This window comes from Dermochelys coriacea, chromosome 1 (genome assembly GCF_009764565.3).
Source record: "Dermochelys coriacea isolate rDerCor1 chromosome 1, rDerCor1.pri.v4, whole genome shotgun sequence".
Taxonomy (NCBI): domain Eukaryota; kingdom Metazoa; phylum Chordata; order Testudines; family Dermochelyidae; genus Dermochelys; species Dermochelys coriacea.
Window position 1 is genome coordinate 60,715,321 of NC_050068.2, and position 19,283 is coordinate 60,734,603.

At 41.7% G+C, this 19,283-nt stretch overlaps 1 long non-coding RNA gene across 3 annotated transcripts in view; it reads left to right on the forward strand.

Moving 5' to 3' along the window:
- Positions 1-19,283, forward strand: part of LOC122457221 — a 141,112-nt gene that overhangs the window by 80,643 nt on the left and 41,186 nt on the right. For all 3 annotated transcript variants that reach the window (XR_006276670.1, XR_006276669.1, XR_006276672.1), the window contains one exon: positions 6,440-6,667. This is a non-coding gene — a long non-coding RNA (uncharacterized LOC122457221). The remainder of the gene's footprint in view (positions 1-6,439; positions 6,668-19,283) is intronic.

Below are 19,283 nucleotides of genomic sequence, written 5' to 3' on the forward strand. Positions count from 1 at the left end.
CAGGGACCGTAGCAATCACCTTCCTTGTTATTTCCCAGTGTGATCACTGGAGGAATGTTAGAAAGGAAGAGAATATTTCCATTTCGCCTGGTCACCCATCAACTAACTATTGAAGCTCATCAGCTTAACTGGTTTTTAGGTTTCTTTCTCCTAGAGGAGGTTACCAAATGCTAGTGTTTGAAAAGAGTTTCCAGTTTCATTACAAAGAAATGATACTTTCACCTGCAAACCTATGCAGCCAAATTTTCAGGAGTACTGCCTGTACACACATCTCTGCTTTAATTCTAGGGTACCCATCCTGAGACCCCTTGTGCCTGATTATCAGAGATGCCGAGGACCCACATCTCCTATTGATGTGAATGGCACTATTGGCTTGAGGACAGCTTCTCGGGTCTTTGGACTGTAAACACATTGATTCTTTTCACTTAGGGCTAGGTTGTGACTTGGAACACATGCCTGGAGAGGGCAGGTAACAGCCCCTCTTACATCTCTGTGCAAGTCACCCAGACCTTGGGTGCAGTTATGCAGGCCACACAGTAGAAGGTAAGGAGATTCAGCAAATGGACAGTCTTTGGGTGTGTCCAGGCTGCATTCAAAAGTGTGATTGTAGCACATTAGATATATCTGAGCTAGCTTTGATGAAGCCATGGCAGTATGGGGAGCAGCATGGACTAGCCACTTGAGTACATACCGAGAGGCCTGGGGGGGCTTGTACAACCCATGCTGCTGCCTGCGCTACCACAGCTTCACTGCTATTGTTATTTGGGTTAGCTAGATCAAAGCTACCTCAGGTACATCTGCCCATGCTGCAGTCACGCCGCCAGTTAGAAGTGCAGACATACCCTTCGCTCTGCCCCTGCCACTCATGTGCTAGCTAACTGGGGTTGCAGTTTTGTGGTTGGTCCTTATTAACACCAATGACTTGCCATCATGGAGCAAAGAGGAGGCAGGGAGGGAACTGTAACTTAGGGGGGCATGTCAGGGCCACAAGCCTCTTGGGGCAACCCTTTATTCAGGGCTGTGCCTAAAGCCACAATTTAGTCCTTAACAGATAATAAACAACAATAAAAATAACCTGCTAAAGTGTTTTCAGAATCGGGACCAAAGGCTAGATCACATTTAAAGAGGACTCCCTCCCTGCAGGAAACCTGAAGTCTGTAAAATTGAACAGGGAAAGCCTTAGAAACCATTAACCATTTCCTGAAGTCTCTTCTCATTCCTGACTTGCTTGAAACTCTCATGGAAGTTAGCAGCATTGTGCCTGACTGAGGGTGGGATTTTCTTTCTCTGGGTAGGTTCCAGGACTCGAGAATGTGCTCCCCACCTTGGCCTGAGAGAGCTCGAATTTGGTGACCTTCTGGGTGTGCTGCAAAAAACATGTGTTTGACAGTGGGGTTGGAGAAGACTGAGGGTATTATGATGAAGAGGCAGAAAGGAGTTTCCTGTTGGTGGCTGAGCTCCTGCTGAAATGATTATTTTAATGCTGCTGAGATTGAATCATACAGCTAATGATTTATTAGTGCACTTAGAGCCTTGGATCAGTGTCTTTTTAGTGCTTATTTAAAGCTAAATAAGTGTATTAGGTACCAAACTTTCATTGAAACTCAGTGGGATGAAGGAGCATGTTTTGCAGGAGTGCAGTGCTGGCTTTCAGTGTGAGCCAGGCCTTTTGGAAAAGTGAGAGCTGCCCAGGAAGTCTGTATATTTTTAAACAGTACTTAAAGCTAGGCTCAGTTAGGAGTTCCTTATTTCAACAGGCTTTTAACAGGCTGGGAGGAAGGGTAGAGAGGAGGGGAGGGGGCGTGGGGAACAGATCGAAGGATAAATTTAGTATTTTATTTTCCAAACATGTCTGATATAAAATATGCTCCCTCACCCCAGCTGGCATTTGCTGATGTTAAACAAAACCACATGAACAGCATATCATCCACTGTCCATTTCTGCTTAATGAGGCATCTGCCTGTAGATCAGTTAGCACAAACATTTATTCATTCGTCATTTCACTGACCAGTCAACCACAAAAACATAACTGACAGTTAAATGGTGCAGGAGGTGAGACCGACAGGTTAGCCAGGCTTGGGATGCTGCCAGGAATGCCACACTGTAACAAGAAGGCTCCTGAACAAACACCATACGAATTGAAGCTGAGCTGGAAGATACGGTTTATACTGATGTTAATTATATTAGGCAGCTTGGCATGTTAGTTCAGTATATTTCACCATGTCTGTTTCAGACTCTCCCTTCGTGTTCATCTCCTCTCTCTTTTAAAATCCAATCACTGAATTTAGTGTCTGCACAGGAATGTCAAGGCCCATCATTTGCAGCTCCCCAAAGCCAAAAATAGGGGCTTTTACACACTGTTCTGCGCTGACAGCTGTGCGTAGCCTAAAGTGAAGTGTTTGGAGCCTCCATTCCTGGATTCAGTTCCTCATGGTCTTTCATCATCGGGGGAGAGGGGGATTTTGAGGCAATACTGTGCCTACAACAGTGGTGATGGGTCAGGAATACGTGTGGATGGATATGAACGTTTATGTATCAGCTGCTGCCACATATTGGAGTTGTTTTTCCAACTGTCTCCAGGGATTGTTTGATGAATTTGCTTAAGATGTTTGTATGTGGGAAGATACATTGGGATGTCAAGACTCCAAACTGGGTAACAAATCTGAACAATGCAGAGCTAATTGCCACGGGAAAATGCTCTCTCTGTACATCACTTGACTCCCACATGCACTTGGTCGCTATACAGTGACCAGGCTAGCCTAATTGTGAAGAGAGGCAGAGACAAACTAAGACAAAAGTTATTATTTTAAATGTTGAGAAGTTTACAAGGGAAAACCCAAGTATTGTACCAGGAGCATAAATAACATAGAACATTGTCAAGTACTTACTACTTACAATAATAAACTATAGGTTACCAACACATTTATCTTTGCGAGCTTTGTACACATTAATCTTTCTCACTCTGTGTAGTTAATACCAAATGTATTTTTTTACTAACTAGAACAAAAGATTACTCAACAATATACTGTGTCACTCAGAGAAGAATCAGCTTTTCCTGTCCTGGGCTGTAAGTCCAGTTCCATTCTTGCTGTCCTGTTCTTTGCTCCTCTGGCTTGAAGTGCTCCTTTAGATTCAATGTTCCTTTGGGTGTACCTCTTTTCACCAAGTTCATCCACAAGACAAAAAGAAAAGGAGTACTTGTGGCACCTTAGAGACTAACAAATTTATTAGAGCATAAGCTTTCGTGAGCTACAGCTCACTTCATCGGATGCATTTGGTGGAAAAATGCATCCGATGAAGTGAGCTGTAGCTCACGAAAGCTTATGCTCTAATAAATTTGTTAGTCTCTAAGGTGCCACAAGTACTCCTTTTCTTTTTGCGAATACAGACTAACACGGCTGCTACTCTGAAACCATCCACAAGACAGTCAGTCTCGCTGTTTGTATCCTGCAGGTCCTTGGAGGGTGAGCCTCTTGTTTATTGTTTTCATCTCACACAGATTTCTGATCAGTTCCCTATTTCACCAGTTATATTTCCTTTCACTTTTTTGCCTTGAAACTCTCTCTGGTATGTCTGTAGATCTTACTTCTCTTCTCTAACAGTGTCTGCTCACAGAGCCAGGTCTGTTTTTTTTTTTTCCTGCTTCTCATGATCCTGAAACCTTTCCTATTTTTCCTCCTTCTTACTTCCCCGTCCCCTTCTTTTATTCTCCTGTTCTTCTTTTATTTTATCACCTCACCTTCTACCCCAGCTCATCTGCTAGCTCAGCATCCAGACCGCCTTCTCTTGCCCAGCTCTGGCTTTTGGGTGGATTCTGAGTCCCCTCCCCAGCTTGAGTGGCCCTTTTCTTGGGTGTCTCTCTCCCCAGGGACAGCATCCTAGGTTGATGCACCACAGCTGCAGCAGGTGCTAGTGCTGGGCTACTGGCTATTGTGCATTAACATTTTTATTAGTCTAATACTTCTGTGCAGGTTATATAATTTACATAATATCTGGACAGACGAAAGCTTCTTATAAACATGCTGAATCCAGATTCACCCCTATTGAGTGCCTGTGGATTTCACTACTGTACATTAAGTACTAGCGCCCTGCAGCATAGTGAGATGTAACACAACCTGAAGTATCCTGCAATGTGCATATTTAAAGGGAAAAACACTTTCCCCCTGTTAGGGGCTTATTCCTTCACCCACTTACTTCCCTGGTCCTTCTCACATGTACAGAGAGCAACAATACCCAAAGTCCAAACGTGCAAACAATTCGATGTTTATTGGGGTGAACTTCCAGCAAGCATGATTCCAGTTTCCTTCCTTAGTGTCCCCCTTCCCAGCTCTGACACCACAGAGCATTACTGGTGTCCCTGTTCCCATTTCCCCCTTAGCAAAACATGATTCCAGTTTCCCCCATCCCTCCCCTTACTTCTTGATTGACTGCAGACTGTATAGTAAAACTTGAGTTCTGCTTAGCTATACCTTAACCAATCATTTTCCTGAAATTTAACTAACCAATCCTAACATATTGTAACATGATTAGGTAACCAATTATATCCCACCACCTTAATTAGTTTACATCCAGCAAAATTAATTGTACAGCAAACAGAAACAATCACAGAACCAGACAGAGATTATACAGACAAACAATAGGGAAATGGGGACTACAGTGATAGAACAACACAGAAATGAAGATTTCACATCCCAGCTATTGATTAAGTGAGTTCTTGCCAGACAGGATGCTATCAAACTAAGTTTCCTTTTACATTTTCTAGGCACTTCCCTTTCTCTGGAGACGATAGGCATTATCAGGACAGGATTGTATTCCTAACAGCCCAATAGCACCATATTTCAATGAGACTAGTTTGGAATGTAAAGATGTGACCATTCGCTTCCCAGTTTATGGCTGCCTCTGCAGCTTAGCCTAAGAACAGGGCCTCAGACTGTCACAGTAAGAAAAGGCCTTTACAGTCAGACAGTGATTTTGATTCTCTCCTTCATATCTCTAGAACTAGCTAAGTGATAAGAATACACCTAAATTCTTAGAGTATAGGCCTTTACAGACAGCCTGAATATCTATATCCTAACATACTCTAGGAAGACTCAACTATGCAAGCCATTGAGCACCTTCCCTCCTATTGACATGAATGGGATTGGAAGGCATCTCTCACTCTGCAGGACTGGGCCCAAAAGCATGGCCATGGCCATAGGACTTCCCCGTAGAGTACACATGACTATAATTCTTTGAAAAAGGAAGAAATGGTGCAGACAGGGGCCATTATAGCCATCTGCCAATGTTCTTTTCTAGCACTGTAGCTGGGCTTGTTGGTAAATCTGGGACAGCTACTTTTTGGGCAGATGCACCACAGTAATTAAATTGCTAGGATTAACAGAAAAGAGAGATGTAAAATGTTCATGATTGAGTCAGAAGTGAGATTTTTACACTGCGTAGACCTGAGCCTCACCAAGGGAGGGCTGATCCAGCGGGGAGCTAAGCACCCTCAACTCCCACAGATGTCAACTCGGGTCAAAGGTGCTGAGCACCTCGTATTATTGGGCCTTCATTTCTGAGACAAGGTGAGAATGATATCCCATCACCAAAGGCTTGATGTTGTTACCATTGACTTCACACTACTAAAGCCTTGCAGGAGTGGGCACTTCTGAATGCAGCAAAGAGAACTACCAAAGTAAAGTGATGATAAGATACTGGGCTTGTGCTAATTGAACTTTCCAAATTGCAGACAAGTGTGCAGTTGTCAGAGAGCAGTTTTTTTGGCTGTATCAGGACTGCCAGGTCAGCCCCACTAGTTTATACAGTCTGTACAGTACAAACATTGACCCACACAATTTCCAAGCATTGCATGGGGTTTTACTGAGCAAGTGGCTTTGACATTAAGGGAGTCTCTGGGCAACCCTTTAAAAATGTACATGTCAGAGCTGAGGCTTTCACTTCATTCGTAGCTGACCCAATTGTTCCTAGGCATTGAAGCACACATGATATATAACATCTGGCACTCTTCGGAGACCCCTACAAACAGTGGCCGGAAAGGAGTGAGTGAGAGAGAGAGAGAGAGAAGAATGTGAAGTTTATTTAACTCTGAATATTTGCTGATGGCCAGTTTGTCAAATACTTTTGGAATTTTCTCTTTAATTTCCTTAGGTTTTGATATAGCGGCATCTTTAAGAAAGACTATTAGACAGACACAGTATCAGATCTTTTCTGCACTGTTTGCACCTCCTATTATATGCTCAAGTGAATTTGCAGCACTGTATTTGAACACTTTCCCCCACACAAATCTGAGAACCAAAATGCAAAGCCCCTCTTTGCAGATTGCATGGAGCTTCATAATTTGATTGTCCCTCATTTGTGTCTAATGCTTCAATGTCCCTCTCTTTGTCTATTCCTCCAGTTTCAACAATCTGAAATACCCATTTGTCCTCTTCTCTCACAGATCCGTTTGTATTTTCTCTGATGCTGTGCCTCACGCATGGAAAACCCTCCCTAATCTGAAAGGTACTACTGCCTTATTCCCCTCAAGATCCACTGCCTCTATGATGACTACAAGAAATCACCAAGCAGTTGGCAAGATTGAACCACAGTTGGAGAAATTGATCTTTAGTATTGCCAAGTCTTGTGGCTTATTGGTGTTGTTTCTTGATGTCCCAGCTCCTCGAGTCATGTAAGTAATTGAGAATCTGAACATTTATTGGGTGAAGGGGAAAGTACTGGATATTATCGATTTTTAGGTTTAAAAAAATCTAAAACATTCAGAGTCATCAAGCTGTGTATATATAACTAACTTGTATAACTGCATCACTTTTAGCTTCTTTCCTGCTCTCTTCTTATTACTTATTACACTTACTATTCTGTCTTGTTTCAAATGACGGCTAAATCATAGAATCATAGAAGATTAGGGTTGGAAGAGACCTCAGGAGGTCATCTAGTCCAACCGCCTGCTCAAAGCAGGACCAACACCAACTAAATCATCCCAGCCATGGATTTGTCAAGCTGGGCCTTAATAACCTCTAAGGATGGAGATTCCACCACCTTCCTAGGTAACCCATTCCAGTGCTTCACCACCCTCCTAGTGAAAGTTTTTCCTAATATCCAACCTAGACCTCCCCCACTGCAACTTGAGACCATTACTCCTTGTTCTGTCCTCTGCCACCACTGAGAACAGCCGAGCTCCATCCTCTTTGGAAACCCCTTTCAGGTAGTTGAAAGCTGCTATCAAATCACCCCTCATTCTTCTTTTCTGCAGACTAAACAAGCCCAGTTCCCTCAGCCTCTCCTCATAAGTCATGTGCCCCAGCCCCCTGATCATTTTCGTTGCTCTACGCTGGACTCTCTCCAATTTGTCCACATCCTTTCTGTAGTGGGTGGCCCAAAACTGGATGCAATACTCCAGATGTGGCCTCACCAGTGCTGAAAAGAGGAAAATAATCACTTCCCTCAATCTGCTGGCAATGTTCCTACTAATGCAGCCCAATATGCTGTTAGCCTTCTTGGCAACAAGGGCACACTGCTGACTCATATCCAGCTTCTCATCCACTGTAATCCCCAGGTCCTTTTCTGCAGAACTGCTGCTTAGCCAGTCGGTTCCCAGCCTGTAGCAGTGCATGGGATTCTTCCATCCTAAGTGCAGGACTCTGCACTTGTTCTTGTTGAAGATTTCTTTGGCCCAATCTTCCAATTTGTCTAGGTCACTCTAGACCCTATCCCTAACCCTTTTGTTATATGTAGCAAAATTATCCTATAGCCATATATGAAGCATATTATATGGTAAAATGCATTGTGAACGAAACCCATGCTAGACACTCTCATGAAACTAAGTATCCTGAACAATATAAGCACAATTAAGTGGACAGCTCCCTCCAGCCATGCATGTGAAGCATGCCATGTGAACTGAGATATGTGAGCACAGATCAAAAAAGATTAGGAGGACACCTTTGATCCATTTTTCCCCACTGCTACAGTAGGTGACACTGATCTGTCACTTTTTGTTGAAACTAAAATATATTTGTAGTAGAGCAGGCTGCAAGCTGGGATCACGGAGGACTGATTCACCGTTCTATTATTCCAGCTGCATGACTCTAATTCTATTGATTTCACTGGTGTTGCATCATCAATAGAGCTGATTGGGAATTCTTTGAAATGGTTTTCATCGAAAATGGTCATTCATTGAAACCACAACTTTTCATGGTTTTGAGGAATTTCTCAACTTGATCCATGTTTGGTGGGGAAAAGTTTCAAAATGGGACATTTTCTAAACAAAAAAAAGTTGGGCTTTTCATTTCAAAATGACTTCATTTAGAACAGAAGTAGGCAACCTGTGGCATGCGCGCCAAAGGCGGCAGGCGAGCTGATTTTCAATGGCACTCACACTGCCTGGGTCCTGGCCACTGGTCCGGGGGCTCTGCATTTTAATTTAATTTTAAATGAAGCTTCTTAAACATTTTAAAAACCTTATTTACTTTACATCCAAAAATAGTTTAGTTACATATTGTAGACTTATAGAAAGAGACCTTCTAAAAATGTTAAAATGTATTACTGGCACGTGAAACCTTAAATTGGAGTGAATAAATGAAGACTCAGCACACCACTTCTGAAAGGTTGCCAACCCCGATTTAGAAATTTAAGCTAATTAGCGTAAAAAATGGTCAAAATCAAACGCTTCAAGATTATTGAAATGAAACATTTGAATTGACCCAACCTGATTTGTTTATCTCCTCTCCCCAGCCCCGCCGACTGTGTGGTTGTGAACATTTTTAAGGTTGCAACTTTTCATTCCAAGTCAGGGCAAAATTCTTTTCATAATTCTGAAAATTTTCATGGGATGGAGAAACCAGTTCCTGTCTAGCACTACTTGGCAATGATATTGGTCCTGTATTTGAACCCAGTCACCTTCCCCAAGCTCTCCTGAATACTGGGCATGTTTGGAGCCAGTGCCACATTCAGACTTTGCAGCTCTGCCCTTCCTATAGAGTTGGTGTCAACAGAGAGCTTTATGCTGCAATATCACAGCTTGGTAACATCAGGAATAGCTGTAAACGATTTGAGTTCAGAACTGCTGTTAGGAGATAGTGCCAACAACAAGCACAGCTAGGCCAGATGGAATGGGAAAGTTATCTCTTGTGCACTGGAGAAACGGAAGCTGATGAAACATATATAAATATTTGAAGCAACAGACAACAACTAAAAACCACCTAGCACATTCCTCATAAATGGGTCTTTCAGCACTGCAAAATGCAAGTAAAAGGTACATCATCTTTTTTATTAAAGAATTAGGCTTTGTCTACATTACAAATTACTTCGGCATGACTTATGTCGTTCAGGGATGTGAATAATCCACACCCCAGAGCGACGTAAATTATGCCGACCTAAGCATCGGCGTGGACAGCGCTATGTCCAGGGGAGAGCTTCTCCTTCCAACGTAGCCACCACCTCTCCCGGAGGCAGGTGTTCGTTATTAAGCCAATGGGAGAGCTCTCTCCTGTCGGCTTAGAGTGCTTTCACCAGAAGCATTACAGTGGTGCAGTTGCAACTGCTGTAGTGTAACCATAGCCTTAGGCTCAGGGAATAGCACGATTACTATGATAATAGTAATACAAACATTATGAATAAAGACATAAATATTCAGTAGCCTCAGACTGACATGTTGCTTTAGATCAGTGGTGGTCAATCTGTGGCAATTGGGAGTTGTGGAAAGCAGTGCGGGGCCGCAGCAACGTGCTGGCCACCGCTTTCTGCAGCTCCCATTGTCTGGGAACAGTGAACTGTGGCCACTGGGAGCTGCAGGCAGCCTCGCAAATTTAAACAAATTGGAAGCCTGCCAGCGGATTACCCTGCTAGGCTGCAGGTTGCCCACCTCTGCTTTAGAGTCATGCCTATCACAAGAAAAACTTCCCTCTGGTGTCATCAGTTTTCATTCTTTCTTTATTTCTCTCCTCCCTTATCCCCCCAATGTGCATGACCTGCTACTCCTGAGTATTTCAATGTCAATTAACATGGTACTTTAGTCAATATGGTTCTTCCCACTGGGCAATGACACAGGAATCAAACTGAGTCCTGCATAACCACGTACAGCTTCCAGGCAAATCACTCCAAACCAACTCACTTCTGCTGATTTTGGTATAAGAATTGTAAAAGCTTTTATTTTTAAAAAAGTGTTGTTTTTTTTTAAATGGGAATTATTTAAATGAATATAGACTACTCTAACAATCAAAATGTGAACTAATTGGCTATATGTATGTGCCCCAGTTTGGAAACAGGAACTAAAGTAAGCTTTCTTGTGAAGAAGCATGGTCCAGTGGTTAGGTCACCAACCTAGGAGTTGGCCCCAGTTCAGTTCCCTGCTTTATCATGTGCTTCTTGTGTGACAGCCTTTTGGTTCCCCATCTGTAAAATGGGAATAATGGTACTTCCTTACCTTTCAGGGGTGTGGTGGTGGTGGTGGTGGTGGTGGTGGTGGTGGTGATGATGATGATGATGATGATAAATATATTTAAGATGATGAAGTTCTTTGAGATCTACTGAGGAAAAGAACTATGTCAGAGATAGGCATTATTATATCTGAAGTGCACATTAGGATGCACTATAGGAGCAGGGGTTCTTAGATAAATCTATCCTTAAATAGGATAGTCTCCTTGTTAAGGCACAGTGCTAGGAGTCAGGAACAAAAGTCTCATTTGTGGATCTGCAATTGTCTTCTTGTGTGACTGGCAAATGTAGGTTACCTCTCCGTGCTTCAGCTTCCCCATCAGTAGAACAGGGATAATAATAGTTGCTTACATCATTGAAGTTTGTGAGGCTGACTTCATTATTGTCTGAGCGTCTCAGCTGGAAAGTACTAGGAAGAGCCCAGTATTATTAGAGATTATTTAAATTCTTTAACATGGTTAGGTCTTTAATGATTAATGTGAATCCTCCCCCTCCGCCCCACAAGCTATTGCGGTGATGTGTCACCTGCTGTTGGCCATTTTCTCCAAGTGCACATCATTTGATTTACTTTTGATTTTGCTGAAATTTTGTCAATTTTGCTGTTGCTGAGAGTAGAGTGGTCCACAGGTCAGCAAAGGTCTGAGTAGAGCGTATAAAAGAGGGTACAGCAAATGTACTGGTAGAGAGTGAGAGAGATTAGCAGTGTGGAAAACATACAGGGTGTGTCTAGCATGCAAAGGAGTTACTCAATGTACTGTAGTAAAGGAAGTGAGTCCACACGCATGAAGGAACAGGTCCAGCATTATTTTGTTGGCTGAGCTCCAGCAGCCTGCTTCACCGTGCATCACCTTATGCACTACTGGCAGATTCAACCAGTAGCACTAAGATACTTCGGTTCTCACTTCATCGGATGCATTTGGTGGAAAAAACAGAGGAGAGATTTATATACACACACACAGAGAACATGAAACAATGGGTTTATCATACACACTGTAAGGAGAGTGATCACTTAAGATAAGCCATCACTAGCAGCAGGGGGGGGAAAGGAGGAAAACCTTTCATGGTGACAAGCAAGGATGACATCTTCATCATCTGGACCCATGGAAAAGAAGCTCTTGAGGAATTCCATCATGATTTCAACAATTTCCATCCCACCATCAACCTCAGCCTGGACCAGTCCACACAAGAGATCCACTTCCTGGACACTACGGTGCTAATAAGCGATGGTCACATAAACACCACCCTATATCGGAAACCTACTGACCGCTATTCCTACCTACATGCCTCTAGCTTTCATCCAGATCATACCACTCGATCCATTGTCTACAGCCAAGCACTACGATATAATTGATTTGCTCCAACCCCTCAGACAGAGACAAACACCTACAAGATCTCTATCATGCATTCCTACAACTACAATACCCACCTGCTGAAGTGAAGAAACAGATTGACAGAGCCAGAAGAGTACCCAGAAGTCACCTACTCCAGGACAGGCCCAACAAAGAAAATAACAGAACGCCACTAGCCATCACCTTCAGCCCCCAACTAAAACCCCTCCAACGCATCATCAAGGATCTACAACCTATCCTGAAGGACGACCCATCACTCTCACAGATCTTGGGAGACAGGCCAGTCCTTGCTTACAGACAGCCCCCCAATCTGAAGCAAATACTCACCAGCAACCACACACCACACAACAGAACCACTAACCCAGGAACCTATCCTTGCAACAAAGCCCGTTGCCAACTCTGTCCACATATCTATTCAGGGGATACCATCATAGGGCCTAATCACATCAGCCATACTATCAGAGGCTCGTTCACCTGCGCATCTACCAATGTGATATATGCCATCATGTGCCAGCAATGCCCCTCTGCCATGTACATTGGCCAAACTGGACAGTCTCTACGTAAAAGAATGAATGGACACAAATCAGATGTCAAGAATTATAACATTCAAAAACCAGTTGGAGAACACTTCAATCTCTCTGGTCACTCGATCACAGACCTAAGAGTGGCTATACTTCAACAAAAAAGCTTCAAAAACAGACTCCAACGAGAGACTGCTGAATTGGAATTAATTTGCAAACTAGATACAATTAACTTAGGCTTGAATAGAGACTGGGAATGGATGAGTCATTACACAAAGTAAAACTATTTCCCCATGGTATTTCTCCCCCCCACCCCACCCCCCACTGTTCCTCTGATATTCTTGTTAACTGCTGGAATTAGCCTACCTTGCTTGTCACCATGAAAGGTTTTCCTCCTTTCCCCCCCTCCCCCCCCGCTGCTAGTGATGGCTTATCTTAAGTGATCACTCTCCTTACAGTGTGTATGATAAACCCATTGTTTCATGTTCTCTGTGTGTGTGTATATAAATCTCTCCTCTGTTTTTTCCACCAAATGCATCCGATGAAGTGAGCTGTAGCTCACGAAAGCTTATGCTCTAATAAATTTGTTAGTCTCTAAGGTGCCACAAGTACTCCTTTTCTTTTTGCGAATACAGACTAACACGGCTGCTACTCTGAAACCTGTCATTAGGTTCTCACTGTAAATTCACACCACTGCATCAAATGCTAATAGCAAGGAAATTCTACTCTCCCCCGACATGACCCCTCCAGCAGGGGTGAGCAATAAGAGAACTGTGCATTCCTGTATCCCTCTACAGTGTTGATCAGAACTGGTGGAACTATTCATTGTGAATTTAATCTTGGTTTTGGCCAGTAAACTGTTCAAGAACTGATATTGATTTTTTTTCAAACATATTTGTTATTCTTCAAACAGTTTGGATTAATCATTGTTGCATTTATACTATATCTCACAACTCAGAACTATTTGCTGTGGCTCTCCACTGTTGGTCATTTGGGATGTGCCGTTGGTCTCCTAAATCTCATGGTATTGTTTCTGCTCCCTGAATACATAAATTAAATGTTTTAAACAAGAGAATAATTAACATAGCTGCATTATCCTCTAGTCTCCTTTAGGCTCTTTTCACACAAATAATCATTCAGGCTAAAATTCACCACTCTTTTAGAGTTTGTGATCATTTTCACTTATGCTCGTTGGCTGTCTGAATATTCACTAGTAAAACATGTCTCCAGAAATTATAGCCAACCAAGCTTACTTGGTGCTTTTATTTTCAAAAAATGTTTCTGAATCTATTTTCATCCTCTTAATTTTTACTATTCAACCAGCTGTAATGGTGTTGATAAGGGAAAGAAAGAAGTTGATAGCTCAAAACTGTCTGGAACTAAAATTATGGTAGAGAGATGTGTACAAATGTTGACACCTTTTCCTGTGTCACTTTAATACCCCCAACCTATGATGTGTTTTATTATTTTAAAAAACCATATGGACAGCTGGCAATTTCTCACCCACCCACCCGGTGCTGTGATGCCCTCAGATATTAGAAAATAGTATAAATTCAGAATCAGACCAGGTGAGGATAGAGATGGCTATGACACAACTGTTTCCCCCATTCTCTGCCCAGAGGTAGCTGAATTTTGGAGGTGTATAAAATGATGGTTTTAATAGAGTTACATTAGTGAATCATGCCTTAAGTCTATTCAACATTCTCTTCTATCAATCATATCATATCATAACATTCTATTCACTAAAAAGGTTAATTGTGACCAGATGCTGAACACAATTTATATTAACAACAAAGGGGAAGGAACACAAGTCAGGATAGGGAAAGAACAGGTTAAAGAATACTTGGAAGTTAGATGTATTCTAGTCCCTGATGAATTTCACCCTAGGGTACTTAAGGAACTAGCTGAAGCAATCTTGGAACCATTAGTGATTATCTGTGAGTACTCATGGAAGACAGGTGAGGTGCCAGATAAATGGAGAAAGTACTATATTGGCCTATCTTTAAAAAGGGAACAAAGAGGACCTGAGGAATTATAAACCAGTGAGCCTAAATTAAAATTCCTGGAAAGATACTGGAACAAATTATCAAAAAATCAGTCTGTAAGCACTTAGAGGATAGGGTGATAAATAATAGCTGGCATGGATTTGTCAAGAATAAATCATGCCAAACCAACCTAATTTCCTTCTTTGACAAAGTTACTGGCCTAGCGGATAAGGAGTAAATGTGGCATATCTTGCTTTTAGTAAGGTTTTTGACAAAACCCCACATGACCTTCTTATAAGCAAACTAAGGTAATGTGGTCTAGATTAAATTACTATTAGGTGGGAGCACAGATGGTTGCAAAACCATACTCAGAGTATTTATTTGCTGTAAAATTGGGAGGATGCATCTAGTGGGGTCCTGCAGGGGTCAGTCCTGGGTATGATACTAGTCAATAGTTTCATTAATGACTTGGATAATGGAAAGGAGAGTATGTTTATAACATTTGAAGATGACCCCAAGCTTGGAGGGGTTGCAAGCACTTTGGGGATAGGATTAGAATTCAAAACTACTTTGACAAATTGGAGAATTGATCTGAAATCAACAACACAAAATTCAGTACAGACAACTACAAAGTACTTAGGAAGGAAAAATCAAATGCACAAATACAAAATAAGGAATAACTGGTGAGGCTATAGTACTGTTGAAAAGAATTCAGGGGTAATAGTGGATCACAAATGAGCCAACAATGTAATACAGTTGCAAAAAGCTAATATTCTGGGATATATTAATTTGAGTGTTGTATGTAAGACATTGACAATAACTGTTCTGCTCTATTTGGCATTGGTGAGGTTGCATTTGGAGCACTGTGTCCAGTTTTGGGTGTTTCACTTTAAGAAAGATGTGGACAAACTTGAGAGAGTCCAGAGGAGAGCAACAAAAATGATAAAAGGGTTAGAAAACCTGACCTCAGAGGAAAAGTTTAAAAAACCTGGGTATGTTTAGTCTCGAGAAAAGAAGACTCAGGATGGGACCTGAAAACACTCTTTAAATATGTGAAGGGCTGTTAGAAAGAGGATGGTGATCATTTGTTCTCCATGTCCATTGAAGGTAGAAGAAGAAATGCACTTAGTCTGCAGCAAGGGAGATTTAGGTTCGCTATTAGGAAAAACTTTCTAACTATAAAGAGCGTTAAGAAGTGGCATAGGTTACCAAGTGAGAGAGTGGAATCCTGAAGGTTTTTAAGCACAGGTTAGACAAACATCTGTTAGAGATTATCCAGTTATACTTGGTCCTGCCTCAGCATGGGGAAATGGACTAGATGACCTCTTGAGGTCCCATCCAGCTCTACATTTCTATGATTCTGTATGCCTCTGAAATCAGTAATGCCTCTTTTACCAACCATTAGTGGCAGAAAGTCAGATACTGACTTTTCACTGAAGGTAACTACTGATGTATTCCTAGATTTTTAAAGTAAAAAGGGAACAGTGTCTAGTCTGAGTTGCTGCATAACACAGATCATAGAATTTAACCCAGTAATTCCAGTTTCAAGCTGACAAAATATGGTTAAACTAGAGCATACATAGAAAGACACCTAATTTTAATTTGAACTTTTCCAGGGATGGAGAATCCACCATATCATGTGGTAAATTATTCACATTTTTCATGTTTCTTAATCCCTGTTAATAGCACTGATAGTGAAAGATTTGTGCATGTCATGTAATACAGCTGCCTCCACAGCAGGCTAACGGATGAAAGGGGCAGCTCATCATCTGATGCCGGTGACTGTGAATTACAGAAAAGAAAGTTTTCAGAGTAGCAGCCATGTTAGTCTGTATCCGCAAAAAGAAAAGGAGTATTTGTGGCACCTTAGAGACTAACAAATTTATTTGAGCATAAGCTTTTGTGAGCTATAGCTCACTTCAAGTATTCATCTTTTTTTAAATCCCAGACAATACAGTAAGTGGATCAGCTGCTGTTCTTGCTTGTTAGCTCCAGGCAGCAGCTGCAGGGCTTCTATCTTTTTGGATGTGATAAAAATAACGTTCTACTCCCTCATGATCATTAAGAACCCATAGCTGGTTTGCTAGAGCTTCAAGTGCCTGTTTCCAGGCCAAATGTCAAGCCGGGTTATATTCTGTTGACCTATATTCCCTTGCAATTTCAACTGATTAATTACAATAGTTATTTTTCACTTTTACATTGTTAAACACTTGTTTTATTTCACGCTGTTGCTGGGAGGCACAGGGTCCTGCTCCCTGCTGGTATCCCACTGGTGTTAGCTGTCAGAAAGTGGGCATGCCCACACAGCCCTACTCTCTGCCATGCATCAGCTCCTAAAACTCTCCAGGAGCAGAGTGCGTGCATATGCTGTACCCCCTCCGGGGATGGCAGAGCTCAGCTGTATATTCACATGAGGAATTCTAGCTAGGTAGAGTGTCCCCCACTAATATGATTTTTGCTTGAAAATGGCAGGCTTTAGCCCTAAGTCTATGAAGCCAACAGGTGGGAAAGAGGACAGGTCTATGGATATCGTGGATGCGCTTCTAAATGTTGAGAGGGGGTTTCCATACCAAACTTCCAAATCTTTTGAGTGTCACCGTCACAGCATGAGGTGTGGGACCTTGGGTCCAACCTCTCCTGTGCCTCATTTATTTTCCAGATCATGGGAATTAGGGCTAAGCCCGCTAGGAGATATAAGGGGCAACTTGTGCTCACTGCAAGGGGGATAGCTGGCAGGAAGAATGCTATGCTGCTCTCTGTAAACCAGGCTCAGGGAAAGGACTAATGGTGACTCCTTCCCAGGTAGGAACGGGCTAAAAAAGAGCCCTACAGATGGGCTACAGCAGGACCTATGGGAGAGGTTTGTATACTGGGGGAGCCAGAGAGGTGGCATTGAAGTTATGAAATGGCCCTGGGAAATAGAGAAACAGGGCAGCTTTGAGTCTGAGGACTGAAAGTTACTACTGGTGTGCTGTAATAGAGGGAGGGCATGCATCCCATTTCCTCCCCTCCCCCCGCCCCCATAGTGCCATGCACAGAGGATGTGTGGAAATGCAAGGGGGAAAGGTAATGTATAGAGGGCTGGTGGGACACAGCCAGGAAAAAGCCAGGAAATCACCTGAGAGCCTGGAAAGGGCCAAACTGTCCTACGGAGCTCAGAAGGGAGCAGAAAAACATTAGGGCTGTCATGTGATTAAAAAAAGTAATCCCGATTAATCATGCAATTAATCATACTGTTAATAATAGAATACCATTTATTTACATATTTTTGGATGTTTTCTACATTTTCAATATATTGATTTCAATTACAAACACAGAATACAAAGTGTACAGTGCTCACTTTATATTTATTTTTGTTTACAATATTTGCACTGTAAAAAAACAAAATAGTATTTTTCAGTTCACCTCATACAAGTAAGCAATCTCTTTCTCATGAAAGTTGAACTTACAAATGTAGAATTATGTACAAAAAACCTGCATTCAAAAATAAAACAATGTAAAATTTAGGAGCCTGCAAGTCCACTCAGTCCTACTTCTTGTTCAGCCAATTGCTTAGACAAACAAGTTTGTTTACATTTGCAGGAGACAATGCTGTCAGCTTCTTGTTTACAATGTCACCTGAAAATGAGAACAGGTGTTCTCATGACCCTGTTGTAGCCGGCATTGCAAGATATTAATGTGCCAGATGTGCTAAAGATTCATATGTCCCTTCATGCTTCAACCACCATTCCAGGGGACATGCATCAATGCTGATGACGGGTTGTGCTTGATAACAATCCAATTAGTGTGGACCAATGCATGTTCATTTTCATCATCTGAGTCAGATGCCACCAGCAGAAGGTTAATTTTCTTTATTGGCGGTTTGGTTTCCGTAGTTTCCGCATCAGAGTGTTGCTCTTTTAAGACTTCTGAAAGCATGCTCCACATCCTGCCCTGATCAGATTTTTGGAAGGCACGTCATATTCTTAAACCTTGGATTGAGTGCTGTAGTTATCTTTAGAAATCTCACATTGGTACCTTCTTTGTTTTGTCAAATCTGCAGTGAAAGTGTTCTTAAAAGGAACAACAAGTGTTGGGTCATCATTCGAGACTACTATAACATGAATTATATGGCAGAATGCGGGTAAAACAGAACAGGAGACATACAATTCCTCCCAAGTAGTTCAGTCACAAATTTAATTAACACATTATTTTTTTTTAACGAGCATCATCAACAGCGAAGCACATCCTCTGGAATGATGGCCAAAGCATGAAGGGGCATAAGAATGGTTCGCATATCTGGTATGTAAGTACTTTGCAATGCCGGCTACAAAAGTGCCACACAAATGTTTGTTCTTATATACAATGGCACCAGAAAGTGAAAAGAGGGCAGCATTATCTCCTGTAAATGTAAAGAAACTTGTTTGTCTTAGCAATTTGGCTGAACAAGAAGTAGGACTGAGTGGATTTGTAGGCTCTGAAGTTTTATATTGTTTTGATTGCAGTTACATAACAAAATCTACATTTGTAAGTTGCACTTTTAGGATAAAGAGATTGCACTACAGTACTTGTATGTGGTGAATTGAAAAATACTATTTCTTTTGTTATTTTTACAGTGTAAATATTTGTAATAAAAATAATATACACTTTGATTTCAATTACAACACAGAATACAATATGTATCAAAATGTAGAAAACACCAAAAATATTTAATAAATTTCAATTGGTATTCTACTGTTTAGCAGTGCGATTAAAACTGTGATTAATTGTGATTCATTTTTTAATCACGATTAATATTTTTGATTTAATCGTGTGCATTAACTGTGATTAATTGACAGCCCTAGAAAAAATGTTTTGTTTAGTTGGCCTTTTGTTTCCCCCTATAAAGGGGAAACCTTTTGCTTAGGTCAGAGGTCCAGAGCTTTGAACTCCCCCTACCAGTCTCTGTCGAGAGGGGAACAGAGGCATAAGCCATGTTTCTATGCTGTGGGAGGTGAACCGCTTACAGTCACCCATTGTTA